The sequence below is a fragment of the Malaclemys terrapin genome, chromosome 7, assembly GCF_027887155.1.
Source record: "Malaclemys terrapin pileata isolate rMalTer1 chromosome 7, rMalTer1.hap1, whole genome shotgun sequence".
In the NCBI taxonomy this organism is placed as follows: Eukaryota; Metazoa; Chordata; order Testudines; family Emydidae; genus Malaclemys; species Malaclemys terrapin.
In genome coordinates, this window is record NC_071511.1 from 40,499,020 (window position 1) to 40,524,548 (window position 25,529).

Genomic DNA, 25,529 nt, shown 5'->3' on the forward strand with positions numbered 1-25,529 from the left:
ATCTAAGAAGGAATATCATTCTGTCTTTGGTAGGTGTATTTTCCAAATTCCAATTCCACGCAGTGAGTGAAAATCAGAGCAGGTCATGCACATGCTCACACAGATTTACTATATCCTGGCTCATTTCAGAATCCAGTACAAAATCTTCTTCCTAACTTAAAATCTTCCAAGATGTAATGAACTGGCAGGAGGTGTGACACACACTTAACAGTAGCACATGTACTGGCATAATCCTACCAAACGTAACACCCTGTAATGGAAAGAGATAGAAGGCCAGATTCTGATCTCACCTACCTTGGTGTAAATCTGGAGAAACTCTACTGAAATCAGCGTTAATTCCATATTTACATCACTGTAACTGATGCCAGAATCTGGCCTAGACAGCCTGTTTGTAACTCAGACTTTCAGGCCTGAGAGAATAGGTATAATAAATCTAATCCAAGCATACCTAGGATCAGAAGTCTGCCTTTGGATGCATACAGAGAAAACCTGTTGACTTCTTAAGGAAGAATATTGCCCTTAGGTGGAGTACTTGTGTCAAAGGACACATGGTCATACTCTCTCTCTCTCTCTACATGTGCAATAGTTTGATGTTCCTAAAACGGAGGGGTCACTACTGCCTTAGCTGATGCATGCACCATTTTTGTGTCTAAATTCATCCACCCATAAACCATGTCTTATTTGTGGGAGTAATAAAGGGAGAAGTTGACAGACACACAGACAAAGAGAGAAATGATGGACAGGGGACGAAACAGCTCTCTTAGAAAGGGCTCTCCTCGATCATTTCATGTTTGTTGTTGTTTTTCCTACAGTCAGAAAACTACATAGAATACTGATGAGGGAATAACAAGACCAGCCTGAGATGATTGTTTTTGGGTTAAACACTTGATTCTCAGATTAGGGCACATGAGATTACTCACCTACCTGCAGCTATTTTGGGGAGTACAGTCTACTGGAAAATAGAAACCACTCCCTTTTCTCAGTGATGGTTACCTGTGGCTTCAGTTTCTAGTCACACAGCCTTCCTTTCCAATGACTACCGTCTTCTTAGCAAGTGATTATAAGTAAGCTAGTGTCAGTCTCTATTGACTATGCATGGAAATAATGGCAGTTATCAGAGCATGGTTTTCTGACTCACAGCTCGGCCATTCTCTACTAATTGCCAAAGGCATAAAAGCCCAAAGGCAAATTAAGCAGAAGCCTAGAGTGCTGACTCCCCCCAGAAGTAATGAACAGATTTCCCCTTTTAGACTACACAGGCTTACTGCCAAGGGGGGGCACCTCGCAACTGGGTTCGGGCCCAGCTGCTGGAATTAGGCCATCGGCAGCTGCAGTTCAAAAATTCTGAAACCACTTGAGTTTACTGTAGACTGAACAGAGTACAGTTCAGTTCTTTCATTTCAGTTCCATCTCCTTGAAAACTCCTGCACCAGCTGTATTTGAAGAAAATAAGTAGTAAGTATGTGGATAGTTTTGGACCCAATCTGCCTCCTTGATTTCAGTAGGAGCACACCTTGAATTTTACATATGCTCTATCTGGAGGATGTAAGTGGTACTTCGGACTTGAGCTGACCCATTGCACAGAGGTGTAGTTCCCATGATAAGTGATTAGTTCAGCTTAGAGAGAACAAAAGGACTGGTCTATATTTCATCCTTTACATATAGTGCAAGAGGCCAGTGTTTCTGGAGCTGTGGGACCAAGGTTCTTATCCTGGCTCCATAAGTGTATGTGGTTTATTATGGAGAGAGGGTGGTCTCTCTCTATTTAAAGTTGCAACCATTGCAAGGCTGATTCTGCTACCTTCTGTACTTCTCAGTTCTCAGACTTTCACATGTTCAGAGTTAAGTCTCATTGGCAACTCGATTTTCTGTATATTTGGATTAAATTCAGCGAGTAGTATTTGAAATGAAAATACTTTAAAGTATCTTTGCTAAAATAAGTATTGCAAAGCACCCAGTGCTGTTTCATGTCACTCTGTCTGCTCAATGAAATCACTGCGTTCAAAGTATCAGGAGATTTTGCTATTAGCTCATGGAAGAGGTAGTTTTTAAATGTTTAAGAAGTTGCCATGATTTGAAAACTAGCTATAACTTGTGTTCAGTTAAGCCCCTGGAGACAAAAATAGGGCTAAGGAGCTTATTGTTAGCTGTGAGCTCTGGATCAGCCTGTTGAAAGGAAATTCCAGAGTCTGGTGAATGCCGACTCCTCCTGTATTCACCCCAGAATGCCCCTTTGACCTAGCTCAAAGCTGTTAACCAAACCCTGAGATGCTAAACCCATGTTTTAGCCACTAGACCATAGTGCCTCCAGTGAAACTGCCTCAAGTCTTGGCACTTAGACGAATTGTAAAATCGGGCTAACAATGCTTACTTATCTTTGTAAAGTGCTTTGAGATCCACAGATGTAAAAAGCACTCTAACTGCAAAGCATTATGATTAGCCATGATTTTCAGATAAAATATGCCTCAGTTACTCTAAGTTGAGTGTCTGGCCCAGGTTTACTTGTTTGGCCTTGGCTGTAAAACCCAGAAATCTGTGTTCCAGTTTTGGGTCTAGTACTGTACTTATTTCGCTATGACTTGTTGATATCTGTTAATAACAATCAGAGTGAATGTAGTCTTTGCATATGCCAGCTAATTTAGCTATGGAATGAACATGTGCATCTTATCAGGTGTGCATTGAATGGGGCATGATTTTGAGGACCCATTATGAGCTTGGCCAATGCCTCTCACTCCTATTTAATAAAATGTTTACCTACCCTTTTGATTCAAAGTTAAAAACTCTGGGTCATACCTTAGCTGGTGTAAACTGACATAGTTCCACTAAAGTTACTGATTTACACCAGCTGAGGATCTGGCCCAGTGTCAAAAGAAAATATGAAAGATGTAAAACAAGCAAGCAAACAAACAAAATTAGAAATTCCAAAAACCAAAGCTTGTTTCATAAACCAATCAAGGACAAGTAACAACTTATTTACATATCACAATTACTGAAGCAAGGAAGCTGATAGTTAAAGAAATTATAAATTTTTACACTGACCACATAATAAACCCAAACATAATACTTATCAGTTATAATACAAACACCTTAAATCAGACCCAAAATAAATACTCGTCTTTCAAGAGTAATCTCAAAATATAAACACAACACAGAACCCTTGTGAAAAACAAATGCTAAAAGTTACATTGCTATATAGGCATTGCTATCACACGTTAATACCCCAAAATGGAAGTCCACATAGATATGTAATTTATTATAATGTAATAATGTTTAAGGCCCTTCATTCAGCAAAGCACTTAAGCACATGAATAATCACATCTGTATTCAGCAAAGTACATAAGCACATGCTTAGCTTTAAGCATGTGATTTACTCTACTGATTTCAATTGGGACTACCCCTATGTGCTTAATGTTTGAAAGATTGATCCTGCAAAGTACACTGGACCCCCACTAGAATGAGGGGTTTTGGATCCATGAGCGGTCCTGCGTTAACGCAGGGACCGCATTACCAAGGATTCCAATTAAGGTAATTAAATTTGGGATCCATGCGCGGTCCCACGATATAACCGAATTTGCGCTATAAAGACGTACGTTCTAGCGAGGGTCTACTGTACCGAGCACTCTGGCTCCAAACCAGAAAACACTTAAACACCTGTTTAACTTTAAGCACATGAGCAGTACCAATAAGTCCTCTAGTCAACTGGAGGACTTGTGTGCCTAAAGTTAAACATATGTAAAGTCCTTGCAGATTGTGGCCATATACTTTTCCTATTACACTGCTTATTATAATTCTTTTCATCATTTAATATTTATACTACCCTTCAGAGGCCCCATTAGGAATGGGTCAGGTGCTGTGCAAATACATAAAGATACAGTCTTTCTTCCAGAGAACTAATAATCCTTATAACATTATTCTCCAGAAACAGCATTTAATTATTTTACCAAAAAATCCTATTTTCAATTGATAAATATATTAACGGAGATTTCCCATTTAACATAACTGAGTTAATACAACAAAAATCATGGAGGCAAATTTACATTAGGACATGGTAATGGAATCAATTTAGCACTCTACCTACATATATAAGAAGGCTTTAAAATCATAACTATAATTTTAGCTATAATATACATTACACCTTTATGTTGGATAGATGAACTATATCATTAACTAATGAAATAAGTTAAATAATAAACTAGGACTCCTGGCGTCTCCACGGCATATCAGATTCATTTCTAATCCTTGCACATTGCAAAACACCAGTCTTTCCAATCATCTCCTTCTGATTACCATCTTGCCTTTTCCCCTTCGGTTTGGAGCCAGTTTTTCTACATAGCCCAGAAAAGTTATCTCAGGGAACATGAACTGTGAGCAGCTGTTCCCTGGTTCGTCACCATCTGGTGTCCATCAGCTGCGTGGACATGTGCACAGTGGAGTGAGATGGCTGTGCAAAAGGAAGGGAACATCCCTTCCAGTTGCCTTCCCCCATTGCAGCTTTTTATTGATGTTTTGTACTATCCACAATACATAGAATAGCAGAAAACAAACAGGGTTAGTTTATGAGATGTCACCAGGGTCAAAAGATGGGTGACTCATATTTAGCAGCTAAAATAATTATATTCTCATTGACAGGGTGGGTGAAATTTCTCCCTCCCCCTTCATTTTAAGAGATTTCTTGTAGCATGTGTTAACCCTTTGTGCTTTACAATCTGTCTCCCTTTGAATTTAGCTGTGACACTCTGGCTACCTTTTCCAGACCTGAAGAAGAGCTCAGTGAAGCTCAAAAGCTTGTTTCGCCCACCAGCAAACGTTGGTCCAGTAAAAGATATTGTCTCATCCTCCATGTCTCTCACATATCCTGGGACCAACACAGCTACAACAACACTGGAACGACATATTGTCATAGGATAGTAAATTGTATATCTGTTCTTCATCATAGAATCAGGGATTGCTGCTGTTAGAAGACTTTTGTCTTGCCATCTAGACTGCATACCACTGCATACCACTGCAAAGCACTTAAGCATGTGTTTAAAGTTAAGCAATTCCCTTAAATTCCATCGAATTCAATGCAATTTAAGCACATGCTTAGAGTTAAGCACATAGTCATGTGCTTTGCTGAATAGGAATGGATTTAATTAAGTGCTTTGCTGAACTGGGGCCATAATTCCTAAGAATTTTCTTCTTCCTGATGCTTGATTTAAAGGCATTTCGTATACTGCACTCTAGTATCAGGAAAGGAACTTTACATATAACTCCTTAGAAACTTACTAGGCTATTGTGAAAAGAGTTAGAAGATACAGTGGATTTTCAGCAAATATTAAATAAAGTTCCACGTCTGAGATTTTAATAACTTGGAGCTTTTGAGCCATGGAAATGTATGACATTGGGATCTTTTGAAAACTGTGAAAATAAAGTCAAGTCTATTCGTGAATGGCGTGTTTTGGAATTGGCTAACACAACTTGCAAGGTACTACAGGAATTAGTGCCTGGTACTCTGATTTTTGTGATTTATACACTTCACTTTGTTGATGGTCAAAGAGTTCAATCCATTTTTTTCCATGCATTATAAATATAGGAGCTAATCTAACAGAACAAGTCAGTGATACAAGAAGCATCAGTGAGTTGAAAGGAACCATTGGGATTACAATCAAGGAGAAGACAAGAAATGAAAGGCAAATAAAGCCTCTTCTGCATAGTTTAAGCATCCCCAGTCCAAACCTCTGTGGATGCCTCTTCACTATACAAAGCACACACAAAATGTGTTTAAACAACACTGCACTTGTACTTCCCATGTACAAATTAACAGAATAGTTTGCATCTTACTTGTCTTTCTTAGACACAGTGCTTTAAAATGAATCATCAAGCCTGGGAAGTACATGTAAGAATCCCTTTAAGCTGCTTTGCACTATATCCTGGCAACACCAACACGTCTAGTAGATCAGTCAATAATGAATAGTTTCAGGTTATGGAGCATATACACATAGCAAAGCTACTAATTAGACAACTGTATACTATACCCCTTTACTCTGTTCAGCCTGCTCTTACCTCATCAGAGTACATCTCAGAACTGTACAGTTATTTCCAGATATGACCAAATGCCTAAGCCCCAAAGCGATGTATGAACCAGGGAAAGATAGGCATTCCTCCACTTAACTTGCCTGCGGGGCCTGATCTGGCAAGTATGCTCAGATCATGCCTTTTGGATTGGGTCACTACAGATAAGTTTAAACAAAATGGCTGGGAGGAGGCGGTCAAGAGGGGGAGGAGGAGTTCCCTCAGAACTTTTAGCCCAGTGGTTAGGGTACTCACCTGGGATGTGGGAGACCCCTGATTCAATTCTTCCCTCCACCCGAGGGAGAAAAGGGATTTGAACAGGTGAGTGTCATAACAACTGGGCTATGGGGTATTCTGATGTGTGTGTGTAGGGGGGGCTACCTTAGTCTCTCCTGTTGAAGATGTTCCACTCTGTATAAATAATAAACAAAATTCATTAGAGCAGGGGGACTGGATCCTGGGTCTCCCAAATGAGTGCTCTAACCAACAGGTTACAGAGTCATTCTTATGCTTGCTTATGCTCTCCTCCCCACCCTTACCCCTGGTCCAATCTTGAAGCTGTTACATTGTGGATAAATAATGAAAGATAATAATAATGAATGTGATTGGGCAAAAAAATGGCAGATGAAATTCAATGTTGACAAATGCAAAGTAATGCACATTCGAAAACATAATCCCAACTACACATATAAAATGATGGGGTCTAAAATAGCTGTTAATAGCACTCAAAAAAGAGATCTTGGAGTCATTGAGGATAGTTCTCTGAAAACATCAACTCAATGTGCAGCAGAAGTCAAAAAAGTGAACAGAATGCTAGGAATCATTAAGAAGGAGATAGATAAGACAGAAAATATCATATTGCCTCTATATACATCCATGGTACGCCCACATCTTGAATACTGCGTGCAGAGGCGGTTGCCCCATATCAAAAAAGATATATTGGAATTGGGAAAGGTTCAAAAAAGGGCAAAACAAAAATGTAGGGGTATGGAACAGCTTCCATATGAGGAGAGATTAAAAAGACTTGGACTTTTCAGCTTGAAAACAGATGACGAAGGGGGGGATATCATAGAGGTCTATGAAATTATGACTGGTGTGGAGAAAGTAAATAAGGATGTGTTATTTACTCCTTATAACACAAGAACTAGGGGTCACCACATGAAATTAATAGGCAGCAGGTTTAAAACAAACAAAAGGAAGTATTTCTTCACACAACACACAGTCAACCTGTGGAACTCTTTGTCAGAGTATGTTGTGAAGACCAAGGCTATAACAGGGTGCAAAGAAAAACTAGATAAATTCATGGAGGATAGGTCCATCAGTGGCTATTAGCCAGGATGGGTACGGATGGTCTCCCTAGCCTCTGTTTGCCAGAAGCTGGGAATAGGTGACAGAGAATGGATCACTTGGTGATTACCAGTTCTGTTCATTTCCTCTGAAGCACCTGGCATTGGCCACTGTCAAAAGACAGGATACTGGGCTAGATGGACCTTTGGTCTGACCCAGTCTGGCCATTCCTATGTTCTAAGTAATCACACTATTAATCCTGGCTATTTTATTATTAAAGAAAGAAACAAAATTAAAAAACCAGCAAAAATGACAGAGTGCAAGTGATAAACTGGTGACTTCCATTATAATCTCTTCTGTATGTCTCTCTGCGGAGAGCTTTTAACTAAGATTACACCCTGGAGAGTGAAATGCCTTGGGGGAGGAGGGGATACTTTTCACATAGGCCTTGGCTACACTTGTGAGTTACAGTGCAATAAAGCTGCCCAGAGCACTGTACCTCACTCCCCATCCACACTGGCAAGGCACGTACAGCGCTGTGTCTCCACGGGTACAGCGCTGCTGGTACTCCACCTCCCAGAGAAGAATAACGTTTGCTGCACCTTGGCTACAACTCCCAGGTGTCAGTGTGAACGAGGAGTTAACTTACTGAGCTGTGATAATCCCCTTATCAAGTGGCCACTCTTCTCATTGTTGTGATGGGCTGCAGGAATGCGGAAGTGCCATTTCAAAGCTCTGTTTCAGAGAGAAAAAGCAAACAGCTTGCTGTTTGCTTTGAGTGAGTGAGTGATTGAGTGAGTGAGTGAGTGAGAAGCAGGGGGGCAGGAGCGTCTGAATTTACAAGACAGCATGCTGATACACTCTCAGCACCCCAAAAACCCACTCTCTTCCCCCTGACATACACACAACACACTCCCTGTCACACTCCACCCTCACACCCCCATTTGAAAAGCATGTTGCAGCCACTTGAACGCTGGGATAGCTGCCCATAATTCACTGCTCCCAATGCAGCTGCAAGTGCCACAAATGTGGCCATGCCACTGCACTGTCAGCTGTCAGTGTGGACAGATTGCAGCGCTTTCCCTACTCCACTGTATGAAGGCGGGTTTAACTCTCAGCGCTCTACGTCTGCAAATGTAGCCATACCCTTAGTAAGTTAAGATCAGAGGAGATTATTTCCCAAAATTATTGTGAATTCAGTGTTAGTATTGTATTGGATACTCAAAACTGTTTATGTATGGGCAAAATAATTTAAGGGCAAGTGAAGCCTGTCTAGTTATTAATAATCTAAACTGTTCATAATTGGGCAAAGTAAACAATCTTAACTAAACCCTATGAAATTGAAGAAAATATTTAAATAAGTTACTAAAAGAAGCCATTTAAAGAGCTTTCTTAAAACAGACCAATTATGGGTATTTAGAATCTTAAATCTAATTAAATCATGCTATTTCTCTATTTAACAATGTTTAGTCCCAGTCTCCTCACCAGGAATATATGGTCTAACCCATTTGATGATTCATAGGAGAAACGGGGGTTAGTAATTTAAGTTACAACAGCATTTTCATATCCCAATAAAACCATTACCAACGTGTAATTCTAATCCCTTGTCAGCAACTTAGTTAACTTTCTCTCACCAATCCACGTTGGAATTTTGGGAATGTTTTGCTTAGGTTAGTTTCTTCCTGTTTTTCTTATCTGTCTATGGCAGTTTACTTGTAGATGTGGACTGGATGCATTGTGGAGTGCTTGCTGTCGAAGTAGAGTAGCAGGGATTGTGTGTGTGTGTGTGTGTGTAGTACTCACTTCAGAATCTTTTATACACTTTTCATTCCTGTTTTCATGAAATTATAGGAAAATCTACCTCTCTCAGTTTAAGTTGTTGACATGACAATATTTGGAACAACAATTTTTCTTGTCTTCCTGAATTGGGCGAGGGTTTGCTTGCGCACTGCCAGTAATTAATTCCCCATTAATATAAATATTATATACTTAAATGGCTTCATATATTCATAATTAGATTAGCAAGGTAATTAGATTCCATGTTGGTAGATAACGTATTTTACCATTTACATAGAAATGATTTTTATTAGTAGCTTTGCATGTAGCTAACATATTTGCAAATATGCATTTCACAAAGGTGTTTGTAGTTTCAACACTGAAGAAATCAACAAATTTTTAAAACATTTCCAACTATATGTTTTTCTTGGAGTTTCAAAAACACAAGCAGAGATTTTCCTTTAAAAAAGGAGGTTGGTATGGCCACTTGACAACCTACATTTATGGCTCCGATAACACACCCTACATTCCTTTTTACAATTAGACCTCAACCTAAAACATGAATGTTTTACATGGTTTGTCTTCTTTATGTTTGCTTGTCCTTGGCAAGGAGCAGAAACCTCCTGGTACATCGTTGATTAGTTTTAATATTTTGTAACCTAACTAGCTAAACATATATATTGTTGAATTTCCAAGCAGCCTATCACATACTTATAAAAATAAGTCCTAATAATTGTATTAATATAATTTTTCATCAATATTGAGGTGTCTCCCTAAAGGCCAGCGAGCAAGCATGACTCTGTCACCTGGTAGTTAGACCACTCACCAGAGAAGTGGGAGACCCAGAATCCAGTGTCCCTGCTCCAATGAATTTAATTATTTATTTGGAGTGGAACAACTTCAACAGGAAAAACAGAGAGCCCTGACATCAGAACAGCCTATAGCCTAGTGTCTAGCACATGCATCTGAGAAGTGACAGATCCCTGTTGAAACACTTTCTTCCTCTCAGATGAGGGGAGATTTGAATTGGGTATCTCCCACATCCCAGTGAGTACCCTAACCACTGGGCTAAAAGTTATGGAGCTCCTCTCCCTCCTGCAAAAATGGTGGGTGCCTACCACCAAAAGAGGGTTGCAGCTGAGAACACCAAGCCATGGGAGGAGCCTCCCTGCAGCCTGGATTTAGGGACTGGGTTTAGGACACACCCTTGTCTTGGCACCTCCCACTGTCTAGTTTAGGCAGGGAGCCTCCTAGCTTGTTGGCTTTTGTGAATCCCATTCTAAGGCTCCTAACTCTCCCCACTGACTGTATAGGGAGCTGAGGTGCCAAACTCAGGCTTTGTGAATCCCAGGGATCTTCTAGGTGCCTGAAAGTTAAGTGTGGTGATGCTGAGCATCACCACGCCCTAGTTTCTTTGGGAATCTATCCACACGTCTGCAACCACCATGACTTCTTCAGATCCTTTCCACCCCTCACCTTCCAACCAACTCCCTGACCCTCCTTGCTCTTCCCAATGGATTAGTGAATGGGTGATTGCTGTATTCATTGAATTATGCTTTCCAGGTACTTGTGCAGTTTTCATCCCTCCCTCTCCTCTCATCCAATCTGCTAAACCTCAAATCATAAATCGGTGTTTGGATTGTTATTTCATTTCCAGTTGTGGGCAGGAGGGCACGTGGGATTCTGGAGCAGCAAGGCTGGGCTTTCTAGGGAAAAACTGACACTGAAAGTCACATTTTTAGAGAACTCTACAATGACGCTGTGGAGTCTGGGATCTGAATTCTATTAGCCGCTCTGCAAACTGAATCACTCTGTGTTCTGGGGTGAGTCCAATCCATGGGGTAAATTAGTGTAGCCTGAGGATGCACCATTTTTATAGCTGGTTCTGTACTACTACAATGATGCAAAAAGGCTAGCATGGATCTGACCCACCATCTCAGAAAAAGTCAAGGGAGACACTGCTCACTTGCTCCCCTTGCAGTTAAGAGGCTCTAGTAATTTGCTGTTGCCTTATACCATTGGCAGTGCCAGGAGACAAGCAAGCAGTGTCTCTGAGGCACAGTGCCTCCTATGGCTTTTTCTGGGTTGATGCAGCTCATGGCCGTGTCAAGAATGCCACAATCTTGCCCAATGGTTCTTAGGATATTATAGATGAGAATTTAAAACAATCCCTAGATATCAGTGGTACAATATTTGTTTTCCAAATTAACTTCTCAAAAGCTAATATATTACAGTGAAGAGACAAGCTTTCCCTGCAGCTATAAAACTCATTTGCTTGATGACTTTTTTAAATGCATTTATTTATGAGAGTCATCCTGGGAACTGATGCTGCTATCTGTTGTATCAGGTGAGCCTTTTCTGGAACTGGATTTCAGTGTTAGAATTTATAGCTTCTCACCAAGTAATCTGGGAACTGTCAGGCAGATTCTCAATCACTTGCTGTGACTGAGCATAATTCCAGATAACTCAGAATACGTGATTCTTAAAAAAATTACATTCAAGAGCTGGGACAGATTGCACAAGCCATTGCTCTGGGCTTGCTCTGACAACGTCCCAGATTCCTGGCTCATAACTTGGTTTTAGAGGACAGTGTTCAGGTACGGTCTTAGCTGCACTGGTATAGCCAAGGCTTTGCTCATTCCATGCCCCTCTCCTCTCATTCCCTGTCCACCTCCTGCCCTACCTACTTACTCCTACATGCCTGAACCCAAGATCTGAGCCGTCCACACAAGGGTCTTGTTCCTCTTTGCATCTCTGCGTGGGCCTATAGTACAAATTACAATCTAAACCACTGATAGAAGGATCAAAAATAGAGGACACTTGAATCTTTCAGCCTACCCATGGCATCACTTCCATTAGTGCGTTAAACAGCTGGAGCAATGGTATTGCTATCTTGTAAATCTATTCTGCTATTCAGTTGTTATAACTACAGTACTAAGTATCAGAGGGGTAGCCGTGTTAGTCTGGATCTGTAAAAAGCGACAAAGAGTCCTGTGGCACCTTATAGACTAACAGACTATTGGAGCATAAACTTTTGTGGGTGAATACCAATACGTCTTTTAGTCTATAAGGTGCCACAAGACTCTTTGTTGCTTTTTACAACTACACCTCTGCCTTGATATAACACGACCCGATATAACACGAATTCGGATATAACACGGTAAAGCAGTGCTCCATGGGGGCAGGGCTGCTCACTCCGGTGGATCAAAGCAAGTTCGATATAATGCGATTTCACCTATAACGCGGTAAGATTTTTTGGCTCCCGAGGACAGCGTTATATCGGGGTAGAGGTGTACTAAGAATTTCTTCTTTCTATCTAGCCTAATTTGTCCCTTCCTCCCTGTTAGGCCACTGCACTTTGTCTAAGCAGCCGCTAGGTCTAAGCATGTTGATTTACAGTATTTGTATTAGTTTACTCAAGGGATAGTCATAGTTCCAAAAGAAAAAAAGGCATTAGCGTATTACTGCTTGGGATGAGTGAACAGATTGAAATGAGGTAATACCTGACCCAAACCTTCACTCCAAACACACACTAAGCCATTATGGTGGGGTACAAAGTATACCATTTTTAATGTTCACATGCCTCTTCACAACTGGTTCTGAACATAACTGGAAGTATCAAAATACTCAGCTGAGGGCTGCTGTCATACTCGTTTCCAAACTGGAATCAGGAAGTATCTTGCAAGATTTTCTGCCCCTGTTTTGCAGACTCAAGGGGTAGCTAGATAGTTTGGAGAGGTTCAAATTAGCATCTAAACATCTGTACACACAACTCTTTTAAATTAATCTGTCCCTTATTATTTCACCGGTTAGTACATCAGGCCCCTTTCAAGAGTCAGTGCTGCCTGCTACTGTCATTTAAAAGAATAGTCAACGACAGAGTATGCTGTGAAAAAGTACTTAAAATAATCATTATTGGACTGGTTATTGGATCAGTGCAGCTATGGTCGAATGGATCAAGCAATGAGCTAAGAGTCAGATGACCTAGCTTCTATGCATGGCTTTGCCACTGACTAACTCTATGACCTTGGACAAGTCACCTTGACGTCTCTGTGACTTGGTTCCCTCATCTGCAAAATGGATGATTTATACAGGTAGATAAGTATGGTTAAGATCTACAGGTGAGTTGAGCTATGTAAATGCAAAGTATCAGCATTATTATTATTAGTGGTCTATAAGCATTGCAAAGGGATGTGCTGCGCACCTCAAAACATTCAGGAAAATAAATATTGGCTAATTTTGCCTATGTTTATTTATTTAGTACCGAGACTGTGGTGAAGATCAAAATATAGCAGAGATTATTTTAGCTTGTAATTCCCAGTCGACTATTAAAAAAAAATCATATTACCTCTCTTCTATTTTTCCTTCCTTGTTCCAAGAGGTGTTGTGTGTAATGCACTGCAGGTGTATGGTAAATTACTACTGCCAGCATGCTGACTCAGCTGAGCTTGTGGGGCGGAGCCAAGACTCCACCCCTTCCCATCCATGCTCTCACCACCCAACGGGAGGCAGGGGCTGTGGAAATAAGCAGGTTCACAAAGCCCCTCACTTCCTCATCCCTGCACTCAAATGCAGGCGTGCAGCTTCCCTCATCATCTAGCTCTGCGTGAATTTCCCAGGATGACACTCTAGCATTTAACACAAAGGGATTTACAGTATTTTAAAAGCATGAGCTGGTTTTAGAGACATAGTAACGCTTTACCAGAGAGGCAAACTTTAGGAAACAGGCAACTCAATGCTCAGTAACATTCTGCTCTGTGCACAGCGTAATCTCACTTTTCATCACGAACTGTGAAACAAAAAACCCTCCACTGATGCAACAAAGCTGGCAGGAAAAATAAACAGCTCCATGCAGAGGAGACAATAAAAAAGCATTAGAATGAAAATTAAGCAATTGGTATTTGTATTGCAGCACCTGGATTTCTTGGTGCCAAACAGAGTGGTGTGAATCTTGTATGAATTCACCTGGATTGGGGCCAATATTTCCTTTTGTGTTGATGTGTAATGCAATGGTGAGTGTGTTACAGGTCCCCCTCTATGCCAATCCATGGAATATATGAGTTATTACAGCCCACAGCCATGGCTCGTGGTTTTAGCTCTGAGGGCTCCCAGCTCAATCCCTGGTATGTCAGCCAAGAGAGTGGTGGTCACATATACATTCTCCAATTTTTTATTTGAAATTCCAGGTTTAAATTGGCAGAGAAATATACAGGCAAAGCCCAGTCAATTCATCAGGGACTCGATTCTGCCAATTCTTACAGATTAAGCTGCTGCTCCTTGATCCCAAGGCTAGTTTTGCTTCATAACAGTGTGGCAATATGAGTTTCACATGGTTTCAATATAAAAATAAATAATTGATCAGATCAGTTTCCCTCTGAACTCAGGTTAGGTTCCTTGGAATGGTTCATGAACATTTAGATCAGGGGTTCTCAAACTGGGGGCCGGGACCCCTCCGGGACTTGTGAGATTATTACATGGGGGCTGTCAGCCTCCACCCCAAACCCCGCTTTTCCTCCAGCATTTATAATGGTGTTAAATATATAAAAATGTGTTTTTAATGTATAAGGGGGGTCGCACTCAGAAGCTTGCTATGTGAAAGGGGTCATCAGTACAAAAGTTTGAGAACCACTGATTTAGATGATCCCCTGCAAATTTCACATGGATTTTTAGTATCAGATAGGCTACTTTCAGATACCCTAATTTACACAGAGTAGCATCTTCCTCCACAAATAGTTCCACGTACTTCAGTGGACTCACTGCTGATTAGCGAACCACTCAATAAGGGGATCTGAATTTGGCCCATAATGATCATTTCACTCAGCTTTAGTGGTAATCATCAGTGCATTTTTGCACTCATTGCTTAGTATATCATGGGCTCATGGTTTATAAGCCAGAAATACAGTTGGCAAGCCAGTCTGCTTCAATTATTTAAATAAGAGAATCCAGAATAATGAAACTACATTATCAGATAAATGGCCAGCAAATGAAATTAAGTATTCAAGATAACTAGCATTGAAACGTGCTCAATTGCAAGTATAAAAATCTGTCTTGCTCCTTCCAATTAGCTCTTTCAGATCTGGATGCTCAGATCTGGATGAAGATTGACAATTGCTGCCATATTTGGTGATGGAAGGGGCGGCCTGTTTTCACACACACACAAGGGCTGACTGTCAGTGACCTAATGCTCCCCATATCCTGCTCCCCATTTGCCTTTCCTCCTCTCTCTCTTTTTCAGCCTTCCTTTACAATCAAAACACACCCATGTGCATGAATATTTATATTCTATCTATAAAGATAGATAGATAGATAGATAGATAGATAGATAGATAGATAGATAGATAGATAAACTGGGTAAGAAAAGGATGGGGTGGGGAAGTAACAGCATTATGCATGCACCCCTGCTTCTATGTTCCCATTAGCAAAGAGGGCGGCAGCAAACTATGCAACCGCAGAGAGGTTGTTGCACCAGTGGAATGCAGCAACCATAGTATGTATAGTTAAATACTTGTTTTGTTACTCGGTTAGAACTGGTTGGGAATTTTCTGATGAAACGTGTTTTTGTCAGAATATGCAGATTTGTCACAACTGAAACTCTTTGTGGGAAAGGGGCAGATTTAAAAATAGCTCTGATTTGAAAAATAGTTTTGAAATTGTCTAAAAGTCTCGTTTTGACATTTTCAGAAATGAAGTCTTTTGTGTTCCAGTTTGAAATTACTTTTTATTTTGAAATTTGAATTTATCAAATAAAAAGTATAATTTTTAATTAATGCTATAAAGAGTTTAAACATTTTAAGGGTTGAAATCAAAACAAAATATTCATTCCTAAATTCTCCAAATAAAATATATTTTTTATTATTATTATTATTGGTTCAAGGAATTTTTTTTTTTGAGATTTTAATTTTTCATCCAAATTTGGGACAGGAAAAAATTTTAAACTATTTCCCACCCAGCTCTAGAGAGGTGAATGATATAACCCTTTGTCCTTCACAAGTAAGGCTCCGATTTTCTGCACACCATGAACCATTCATCTAGCACAGTAATCTTTTCATTTCTTTCTGTGGCATTTCCTGAAGCATTAACAAAAAAACGATCAGCAAATTCTTAAGTACCTATTCATCTCCTGTGTTTCTCTTTTGTTCTTTAACACCTATATGCCGGCTGACAGGCTGCATCCCCTATTCTTACTCCCCTTATTCTCAATGTGCTCAAGAGTTTCCAACTTTTTTAACTTCCTCACCTCACCTGACATTACTTTGTATCCACTCTAACTGGTTTTGGAAGTAAATTTCATTTTATCTACAGCTTTTCCCTTGATAAATCCAGGTCCAAAAGAGTTTCTATTTTCAGAGAAACTGAAAAACTGGACTCTTGACAGTGACAGCAATTCTTTATATCTCCCTGACAGTGCTTGTTTATCTATGCCCATTTGGTGCATAGATATCTCTCATTTTTTTTCAGGTGCAACCATTTTGAAAAACCTCTCACTGTCACTGCAATATAATGACCCAATTCAGGTTTCATGTCTCCCTCTAGCGGCTGGTCCCATTGACTACACAGCCTATTACTACCTCCAACTTTTGAAGCTTCTTGTTAGCTCAAATAATAGATGCTTGTGGTTTTGTTGCTGCAGCTTCAGGATTCAGTCCCTGCTTTCAACTGTGGGACCTACACTTTGTGTGAATGAGGCCACGGTTCATTATATTATGTTTTGCATGAAGAAGAATCAGATTTGTACATTGGAAGAAAAATCAATGTCAGTCATTCATGCAAATGTATACAACAGTAATAAGAAGTTAGCTTTATAGAGTGCCTTTATCCTGTAAACTCGCAAATACACTTAAAAATTCTTTACAGTTGGATGTAATAATTAATACCATATACCAATTCTAAGCTGTAATAAACATGTACATTAAAACACAAGGGTATTTAATTTGCAAAAGAATTCTACTTCAGCACTAACTGGGTATTAGAGGGACCATAAATCGGCTCACAGGCCTGCTGTGGGGGCTTCTTCCTTAGGGCAGCTGGGAACAACCTGCCCCAGGTCTATTTGTTCTATGGCCTGTCCTTTGAGCATGAAAGTTCTGTAGCACTCACATCACAGTTTATTCTATTGTGTAAATTAAAGCACAATTTGTAATACTAGGGATAAAACACAGGAGAATGAATGGTTTTGCATTACCCAGATTATGCACAAATGTAGTGTAGGACAAACCGCACTGCAAACTTCATAACAGACTGGTGAGTTCTTATCTCATAGTAAAAGTCTGATATCAATGGAGTGGCATATGTATAACTGAGAGCAGAATTTGGTTCAATAACGTCAATTCTTTCGTAATTTGGGTTTTTTAAAGAGCAGTTCCATGTAAAGTAATATTGAGCAGCCTATACATTTGCATCAGCATTTTTTTTCTACACACAAATTGGAGGGGGGGGGGGGGGGAAGAGATTTAGTTTCCAGGTTAACATGAAGCAATGTTGTTTTGCAGGGGTGTTGAAGCTGTGATGGTCCCAGAATGTTAGAGAGACAGGGTGGGTAAGGTAATAGCTTTTATTGGAAGCTCGAAAGCTTGTCTCTTTCACCAACAGAAGTTACTCCAATAAAAGATATTACTTCACTCACCTTGTCTCTCACGAACAAGTATTGTTTGTTTGGACAAATATAAGCATTTTCATGGGCAAATTTGGAGATACATATTTAGGAATTTAGCAGAGGCCCCTTGTGATGGGGCAGCCCCGCCCCGCACTAGTCCCAGCGATATCAGACCAGTAGCTCTGACAGAAGAAGTCCTGCCCCGTTCGTACTGGGCAGGCTCCAGATGCTCACTGAGTATAAAAGGAGGGACCTCAGCTCAGTCGGGGCTGGCGGCCGCAGGGGAAGGACTTAACTGGGAGCTCCTGCAGAGGACCAGCCGACGCTCTTGAAGCTGCCAGGAACAGAGGCTTCTACAGGCCGGCACGAACCCCTACAGTGGGAGGAACCAGAGGAGGCGACGGATCCGGAGACTCACGGAGAACCCTAAAAATCATACCAAACGGAAAACCCTGGGATCCGTGGGAGACCCCAACTCCCAAGCCGGTAGGGAGCGACCCGGGGGAGGTGACGGACTGGTACCTTGACCCCGGTAAGCCTCAGCGTGTTTCGGTAGGACCACCTCGCTGAGCCAGTAGTAAGGTCCTACGGCCCTGCAACTAGGGGCAGTTATATGGACTTGGGCCATTAGGCCATCCTGCCCTGCAACCAGGGGCGGTTACATGGACTTTGGCCATTAGGCCGTGCTGCCCCGCAACTAAGGATGGTTATATGGACTCTGGCCACTAGGCCATGCTACCCTGCGACAAGGGTTTATCCTATGGACTCTGGCCACTAGGCCGTGCTGCCCTGTAAGGAGGGGCGTAAACCCTCACATGTGGTGGAGAATGTGGGCAACGATCCGGGCCTGCTGAAAGGTCCGTGAGAACAGGGTTTAACCGTGGGAACCCCATTAAACCCCAAGATGGAGACGGAGAATCTCCTAAATTGGATGCTGGACCGGCAGCAAGAGCAGTCGGCCCAACAGCAGCAGCAACAGGTGCAGATGATGCAGCAGATGGCCAGCCAGCAGCAGCTCCTCCGGGACTTGGCGATCCAACAGCAGGCGCAACAAGAAGGCCTGGTGCAGCAGATGGCCACATTACTACCCCCGGCAGGAGCCACAGCCCCCGTACCTGCCGGGGCCGGACCCAGGGAGAATGTAGGGGAGTTGCCGGTACGTCTCACTAAGATGGGGCCAGAGGATGACCCGAAGGTGTTCCTGATGACCTTCGAACGGGTGGCGACCGCCGCCAGGTGGCCCCCCGAGCACTGGGCCATTTATTAGCTCCCTATTTGACCGGACAGGCCCAGGCCGCCTACCGTAGTCTCTACCCCCAGGAGGCCCTAGAATACACCTGGGTGAAGGCGGCCATATTGGACCACACCGGCATTAGTCCAGAGACCTATCGCCAACACCTCCGCAAAGAACAGTACCCTCCTGGGGCCTGGCCCCGGGCTGTGGCCCAGCCCCGGGCTGTGGCCCAACGGATATGGGACCATTGTTGGAGGTGATTGAACCCCAAAGGCTTAACCGGACCCCAGGTAGCGGAGATGGTGGCGCTGGAGCAGTTTACCCAGACCCTGCCCCCGGGAGGAAGGGCCTGGGTACGCCGACACCGACCAGCAACCCTCTCAGCGGCAGTGACCTTGATGGAAGACTACTTGTCTGCTGAGAGGACCGAAGCGACACCCCGGACAGCAGGAAGCTACGAACAAAGGGGCGGACCGGGCAAAGGGAATCCCCAGAGAGCAGGGGCTCGGGAGCCACCATCCGGCGCCCGTTCCGTGACCCTGAAGCTCCCCAGTCCAGAGCCCAGACACAGGGCAGCCCGGGTAACGACCCACAGGGACCCACTCCCACGAGAGAGAGGGAGCCCACCTGGTGGAGGCCCGGGACCCACCGCGGCCCGAGAGGGGTGCTGGGAGGGCGGACAAGAGGGGCACTTTTGGCAGGATTGCCCATTTATGAACTGCAATTATGGACAAGCCTGGGTCGCCGGAAGAAGGGCCCATAAGAGAGGACTGGGAAAGCTCGTGGTCCCTGTCCGGGTCGAGGGGATCCTCACCAATGCCCTCGTGGACTCGGGGTGCAGCCAGACCCTCATACATGAGGGGCTGGTCCCCAACCTCAAACTCTCTGACACCCACATACATCTACAGTGTGTACCTGGGGACATCCACCCTTACCCCTTGGCCTGGGTGAAGATAGAAATCTGCCACCAAGAGGGGGGCCTTCACATGGGCGTGGCCCCCAGATTGGCCTACCCGGTAGTCTTGGGACGAGACTGGCTGGAATTCAGGGAGATCCTCCGGAGGTACCAACCGCCCAACCCACGAACCGATGGGTTGAGGCCCCCACGAGTGGGGCTGCTTGGACGCATGCCACGGGATGACCCCGGAGAAGGGACATCGGCTCCAGGAGAGCCCCCCACGACCAACCCCTCTGTAAGGGCCCGGTCAGTCGAGGATGCTCAAATGGAACTGGAACAGGATGTGGACTTTGTGCAAGAACAGAGAGAGGACCCGACCCTAAGTAGGGCCTGGGAACAGGCCACCAGCCTCGGTCCCAATGAAGGCTCGGCCTCTGGGCCCCTACAGGGTCCACGCTTTGAGATATGGCAAGATCGCCTGTACCGGGTAGTACAGGAACCGCAGGCCCAGGAGACATTCCAACAGCTATTGGTCCCTGGAAGGCTGCGACAAAGCCTCCTCCATCTAGCTCACGCTAACCCCTGGGCTGGGCACCTGGGGCAGGAGAAGATTCTCCACAGGATAGCTCGTCGGTTCTTCTGGCCTGGCATACACCGGGAGGTGCGAGACTACTGCGCATCTTGCCCAGAATGCCAACTGGCGGGACCAAAAGGTGTGGCCCGGGTACCCCTGATCCCTATGCCAGTCGTCGGCATACCCTTTGAAAGGATTGGGATGGACCTGGTTGGACCCCTGGACAGAAGTAAGACAGGAAATCACTTCATCCTAGTGGTAGTGGATTACGCGATGCGTTACCCTGAAGCCGTACCCCTGAGGATTGCTACTGAACTAGTGAAGATTTTTGCTAGAGTCGGGATACCGGCGGAAATCCTGACAGATCAGGGCATGAACGTGTCTTCTAAACTGACAGCGGAATTGTGCCGCCTCCTCCATATACGAACCCTCCGGACGTCTATCATCCCCAGACAGACGGCCTGGTAGAACGTTTCAACGGTACACTCAAATCCATGTTAAGGAAGTTCGTGGAGGAGGCTCCTACGCATTGGGACACTCTGTTGCCAGCCCTGCTGTTCACCATCAGGGAGGTACCGCAGGCATCGACGGGATTTTCACCCTTTGAACTCCTGTAAGGCAGGCAGCCCCGAGGGATCCTGGACCTCCTGAAGGAGGAATGGGAAGCCCAGGAGACCCGAGTCCTCGGGACCACCCAATACATGTTGCAACTCCGAGAACAGCTACGAACGCTAGGTACGTTCGCCCGGGAGAACCTGATACAGGTACAAGCGAACCAAGAACGCCTCTATAACCGAGGAACTAGGGGATGGAGTTTCGGTCCCGGGGATTGGGTGTTGCTTTTGTTGCCATCAGCCGAATCAAAACTGCTAGCCAAATGGCAGGGACCCTACGAGGTTATCCAGAGGATTACACCAGTAGACTATGAGGTCCGGCTACCGGGGCGACGGAGGGAGACGTGCATATACCACGTAAATATTCTGAAGGCCTGGAAGACCAGGGAAGTCCTGCTCATCGGCCCATCCACCCCGGAATCAGAACTCGGACCCCTAGTAGGGGACCCCCCGGATCCAAGGCCGGTGTCATTGGGGTGGGCCTTGCCCCTATACAGAGAAAGCAAATACAGCAATTGACAGGGGAGTTCCCCAACATTTTATCCACCCATCCTGGGTGAACTGCTCTGACGAGCCATCATATAGCAACCACTCCAGGTCAGAAGGTAAGAGACCACCACTAGCCGTTACCCCGGAAGATGTGGGACACCGTCCGAAAGGAGCTGGAGACAATGCTGGAGATGGGGGTTGTGGAGGAATCAAAGAGTGAGTGGCGCAGCCCCATCGTCTTAGTCCCAAAGCCTGACGGGACTACCCGTTTTTGTATTGACTTCCGAAAAGTCAATGCTATCTCCCGCTTCCGCATATCCGATGCCACGGGTGGATGAATGGTTGGAGCGGCTCAGGGGAGCGAGGTACTTATCAACCTTAGACCTAACCAAGGGATACTGGCAGATCCCCCTCACCCCAAACTCCCGGGAGAAGACTGCCTTCTCAACCCCGTTCAGCCTCTTCCAATTTATAACGATGGCATTCGGGCTACACGGAGCCGCAGCTACATTCCAACGGTTGATGAATAAGGTCTTACAGCCCCACGACCAGTATGTGGCAGCGTATATAGACGACATCGTAGTCTATAGCGACAACTGGGAGGACCACCTACGCCATCTGGCTGGGGTGTTGCAGGGCCTTCGATCAGCCGGTCTTACAGCCAACCTGGCGAAGTGTCACCTCGGGAAGGAGGAGGTAGGGGGTGGGAAACTGACGCCTCTAATCAGCAAAGTGCAAGCCCTCAGAGACGTACCCGTCCCCAAGACGAAGAAGCAAGTGCGCCAGTTTTTGGGCCTAGCTGGATATTACCATCGCTTCGTGCCAGACTTTGCATCCATAGCCGCCCCCATTGGATCTTACAAAGAACTCACAGCCTCGACAAGTGCAGTGGTTGGAAGAGTGTAATAAAGCTTTCGAAGCTCTGAAAGAATGACTCACTCATGAACCAGTCCTGCGACACCCAGATTTTTCAAAAGAATTTATACTTCAGACATATGCCTCAGAAGTAGGCCTGGGGGCCGTACTCTCCCAGGAGTTCAATGGGGAAGAACACCCGATACCGTATTTAAGCCGTAAACTGTTCCCCCGGGAACAACGGTACTCCACAATAGAGAAAGAGTCCCTGGCAGTGAGATGGGCCATAAATGCCCTACATTATTATCTGTTGGGGAATAACTTCAGGCTGATCACAGACCACTCCCCCTTACGATGGATAAATAATATGAAGGACGCAAACCCCCGGATACTACGTTGGTACCTCTTGCTGCAACCCTATGACTTCCGCATATTTCATCGCCCGGGTAAGGCACACGCTAACGCGGACTTCTTTTCCAGACAGGGAGAGGAGGGGGCAGACCAGCCAGAGGGGTCCCTCTTAAGGGGGAGGGTGTGTGATGGGGCAGTCCCGCCCCGCACTAGCCCCAGCGACGTCAGACCAGTAGCTCTGACAGAAGTCCCGCCCCGTTCATACTGGGCATGCTCCAGATGCTCACTGAGTATAAAAGGAGGGACCTCAGCTCAGTCGGGGCTGGCGGCCGCAGGGGAAGGACCTAACTGGGAAGCTCCTGCAGAGGACCAGCCGATGCTCTTGAAGCTGCCAGGAACAGAGGCTTCTACAGGCCGGCACGAACCCTTACTACGGGAGGAACCAGAGGAGGCGACGGATCCGGAGACTCACAGAGAACCCTGGGATCCATGGGAGACCCCAACTCCCAAGCCGGTAGGGAGCGACCCGAGGGAGGTGATGGACTGGTACCTTGACCGCAGTAAGCCTCAGCATGTTTTGGTAGGACCCCCTCGCTGAGCCAGTAGTAAGGTCCTACGGCCCTGCAACCCGGGGCAGTTATATGGACTTGGGCCACTAGGCCGTGCTGCCGTGCAACCAGGGGCGCTTACATGGACTTGGGCCACTAGGCCGTGCTACCCTGTAAGGAGGGGCGTAAACCCTCACACCCCCCTCTGAAGCTCTTACTGCTTGTATCCTTGCACAAGTTTCCAACATTTCTATTCTCCCTCCTAGAATTTACCATGTCTCAAAATTTGCTCGGATGCAAATCATGCTGCTAGAGCAGCCCTGCCTAGGATGCTCTCGTCCTGAGCCAGCATGCAATTCAAGAGATGTGCCTGCCTCATTCCCCTTCTGCTGGCCCAGGAAAGGAACCGTCTCTCAGTGTTTGACACAAAGCCCGCCTCCGGGCATAATTTGTTCATCTATACCAGTCCAGTAGTTCCCCCCAAACCCTCAGAATAAAACCATTCTTGACAAAGCCACAGTAAACATATAAAGGTACAATAGGTTTTTCTCATTCCCATCTCCAGGGACATCACCCCCAGCTCACCCATCCTGGAATCAACAGCAGCACTGTCTTGTCAGGTCCGTTGGCTCCTACTAGGGGCAGAGCTTTTCTTGACCTGCTGCTCACAAACAGGGAAGAATTAGTAGGGGATGCAAAAGTGGATGGGAACCTGGGAGGCAGTGACCATGAGATGGTCAAGTTCAGGATCCTGACACAAGGAAGAAAGGAGAGCAGCAGAATACAGACCCTGGACTTCAGAAAAGCAGACTTTGACTCCCTCAGGGAACAGATGGGCAGGATCCCCTGGGAGAATAACATGAAGGGCAAAGGGGTGCAGGAGAGCTAGCTGTATTTTAAAGAATCCTTATTGCGGTTGCAGGAACAAACGATGTGTAGAAAGAATAGTAAATATGGCAGGTGACCAGCTTGGCTAAACAGTGAAATCCTTGCTGATCTTAAACGCAAAAAAGAAGCTTACAAGAAGTGGAAGATTGGACAAATGACCAGGGAGGAGTATAAAAATATTGCTCTGGCATGCAGGAGTGAAATCAGGAAGGCCAAATCACACTTGGAGTTGCAGCTAGCAAGAGATGTTAAGAATAACAAGAAGGGTTTCTTCAGGTATGTTAGCAACAAGAAGAAAGTCAAGGAAAGTGTGGGCCCCTTACTGAATGAGGGAGGCAACCTAGTGACCGAGGATGTGGAAAAAGCTAATGTACTCAATTATTTTTTTGCCTTTGTCTTCACAAACAAGGTCAGCTCCCAGACTACTGCACTGAGCAGCACAGTATGGGGAGAAGGTGACCAGCCCTCTGTGGAGAAAGAAGTGGTTCGGAACTATTTAGAAAAACTGGAAGTGCACAAGTCCATGGGGCCAGATGCGCTGCATCTGTGGGTGCTAAAGGAGTTGGCGGATGAGATTGCAGAGCCATTAGCCATTATTTTTGAAAACTCATGGCGATTGGGGGAGGTCCCGGATGACTGGAAAAAGGCTAATGTAGTGCCCATCTTTAAAAAAGGGAAGAAGGAGGATCTGGGGAACTACAGGCCAGTCAGCCTCACCTCAATCCCTGGAAAAATCATGGAGCAGGTCCTCAAGGAATCAATTATGAAACACTTAGAGGAGAGGAAAGTGATCAGGAACAGTCAGCATGGATTCACCAAGGGCAAGTCATGCCTGACTAACCTAATTGCCTTCTATGATGAGATAACTGGCTCTGTGGATGAGGGGAAAGCAGTGGATGTGTTATTCCTTGACTTTAGCAAAGCTTTTGATACCGTCTCCCACAGTATTCTTGCCGCCAAGTTAAAGAAGTATGGGCTGGATGAATGGACTGTAAGGTGGATAGAAAGCTGGCTAGATCGTCGGGCTCAACGGGTAGTGATCAATGGCTCCATGTCTAGCTGGCAGCCGGTTTCAAGTGGAGTGCCCCAAGGGTCGGTCCTGGGGCCGGTTTTGTTTAATATCTTTATTAATGATCTGGAGGATGGTGTGGACTGTACTCTCAGCAAGTTTGCAGATGACATTAAACTGGGAGGCATGGTAGATACATTAGAGGGTAGGGATTGGATACAGAGGGATCTAGACAAATTAGAGGATTGGGCCAAAAAAACCTGATGAGATTCAACAAGGACAAGTGCAGAGTCCTGCACTTAGGACGGAAGAATCCCATGCACTGCTACAGACTAGGGACCGAATGGCTGGGTAGCAGTTCT

The 25,529-nt window shown here is 44.6% G+C and overlaps 1 protein-coding gene across 1 annotated transcript in view; it reads right to left on the reverse strand.

The window, feature by feature from the left end:
* SLC6A11 (solute carrier family 6 member 11) overlaps window positions 1-25,529 on the reverse strand; it is a 191,515-nt gene that overhangs the window by 66,454 nt on the left and 99,532 nt on the right. The gene's annotated exons all lie outside the window — the stretch shown is intronic.